Source organism: Capsicum annuum, chromosome 4 (genome assembly GCF_002878395.1).
Source record: "Capsicum annuum cultivar UCD-10X-F1 chromosome 4, UCD10Xv1.1, whole genome shotgun sequence".
NCBI classification, from domain to species: domain Eukaryota; kingdom Viridiplantae; phylum Streptophyta; class Magnoliopsida; order Solanales; family Solanaceae; genus Capsicum; species Capsicum annuum.
In genome coordinates, this window is record NC_061114.1 from 151510322 (window position 1) to 151512686 (window position 2365).

General features: G+C 38.1%; 1 non-coding gene across 1 annotated transcript; it reads left to right on the forward strand.

Annotated features, from left to right (window-relative positions):
* Window positions 1-240: 240 nt before the first annotated feature.
* LOC124898251 lies at window positions 241-346 on the forward strand. The gene has a single exon (XR_007055227.1). It is a non-coding gene; the product is annotated as a small nucleolar RNA R71 (small nucleolar RNA).
* The last annotated feature ends 2019 nt before the right edge of the window (window positions 347-2365 follow it).

Here is a 2365-nt window from a genome sequence, read left to right on the forward strand (position 1 = left end):
TCCTTTTCTTCATTCCTCCTTCTTTGTTCATTATCGACCATGGAAGTAGTAGAAGGGATCTTGGGAGCTTCGGTTTCTCGGGTATGCCAACCCAAATTTTGCTTTAACACTTCTCCAATCAATAGAAAGGCCGTGTGGTGGTGCAACTTCACTAGGGAACCGCCCGCCCTTTTATCCACCGCCATTTTATTTAATGGATCAAGGGCATGGTAGAATATCTCGAGAAGCATCTTCTCCAGGACTTCGTGATTTGGGCATTGAGATAGCTTTCCATTAAAACTCTCCCAAGCTTCAAACAATGTCTCTCCATTCATTTGTCAAAAATTCACAATTTTGTCCCGCTTTTGAAGCATTTTTGATGGTGGGAAATATCTATCAAGAAACACCATAGTAAGCTCGTCCCAAGATGTAATTGAGCCAGGTGGATGTGAGTGGAGACATAAACCGCCTTGCCCATTATTGAAGATGGGAATAGGCAAAGTCAAATAGATTCTTGAGTAATGTGTGCTATATTGTATGACGCACACACTTCCATGAAATTCTTCAAATGGACATTTGGGTCCTCAAAGGCTTGACCCTCGTACAATCCTTTTATTTGCAATATGTAGAGCATCACACTAGACACATGGAAGACTGCGTTCCCATTAGTTAGTGGGATACAAGTCATTTTTGTTTGTCCTGCTTCATTTAGTGGGCCCTCATAATCTAGAGGGGCATCAAAGGGGCCCATATTACTTGCGCTACCACTCATTGTTCCGTTAAAACTTTGATTGTCTACAAAAGATCAAAAATAAAAAATAAAGTAAATTACACCGCCTCTAGTATTCCCAAGTAAAGATCACATCGCATAAGTAAAATCTATATTCCACTTCCTGGCAACGGTGCCATTTTGATAATGCTCAACTCACTCCCATGATAAAGGGGTGACATAGTCGTTATCAATAACCCAACTAGAGTTGGGGTCAAATCCACAAGGAATGAATTATAAATTTTAAGTCCTTGGGTGCTCTAATTACTAAAAGGTTACTCGGAATGACAATAAACAAGACATGCAAAATAAAAGGGGGTTGGTTTGTGATGATTTTTGACTATTAGTGCACGAATATGACGCTTTTGATTTAAAATCAAGAATAAAGAGGGTCTTGGGATTATGTCTACCTAAAGGTAAAGCATGTGGGTTAGTGATGGTTTAAAATTAAACTTAGTTGTTGACCAAAGGATACGCTAGGTCAAAAGTCATTGTAGTTAATCCTTCAATAAAACTACAAAGATTTCATCCATTTTCTCTTTTAAGCACCTAACAAGTTTGCAATTTGTAATCACCCAAAACCTCAATCAAGCATCCTTATTTATAGGATGATGCTCTTGACATGGCTTACACTCTAATCACACTTATTTCTAAGACTGCAAAAGGTAGTAAACCATAGAATTAATTGGCTACCATTACTTTGTACCCCTATAACCCTCTTTCAAGGATGTTTTGGGTTACCTCAAGTTTACCTTTAACCCCCTTTCAAGGATGACAAAGGGTTTTTAGAGTTTGGGGTTTTCACCCATCAAACCCACTGGGAGATTTATAGTTTTCACCCATCAAATTCTAATTCATTAACCCAAGCAATGGTGGAATCCATACTAACCAACTAAAAATCATGCAAACACAACAACACCCACACACAATTACACTTTATTTTAACATAATCCCAAGACTAAATTACTTAGCTACTCATGAAAAAAGTAAAAAGAGATATACCATGGCAGTTATCCAAAACATTCATTCTTCATAAAATTACTAAGAAACCAAGCCTCCAAGAATGGTTACACACTTTCCCAATTAGGGTTTCTTACTTTTAAATCAAAAATAACTATGAGGTAAGCAATGCCCCAAAGAATAAAGGGTTTTACCTATATATGATTTGAGATTCGTCCATGCAGCTTTACAAAACTGCCCTGGGCCATAATCCCGCTAAACCGTTATCACTCAAGTTTCTCCGCAACTGCAGCTATGCAACCACATTTTGCTGACCATCTCAACTAGCCGTGACCGCAGACTTGAAATGGATATGGTCCAGGTCTTTAGATGCACTCTTCGTTACTCCATTTTTATCATTTTAAACTCCATTCCACATCTTTTGATCTCTTCAACTCTATGCCTACAATGAGTGGATATTAGCGTATTTACTCACAAATATGTCTCATTTATTCATTTAAAACAAAGTAGTGTGCACAAATGTGTTTGAGAATTAGTGGTAAAATCACCAATCATTAGATACCTCCCAAAATTGGGTCCTATCAGATGGGCATCTCGAGCCCAACAAGGACCAGAAATTGCCCTGTTGACTTAACCTAACGATCACATCAATCTACA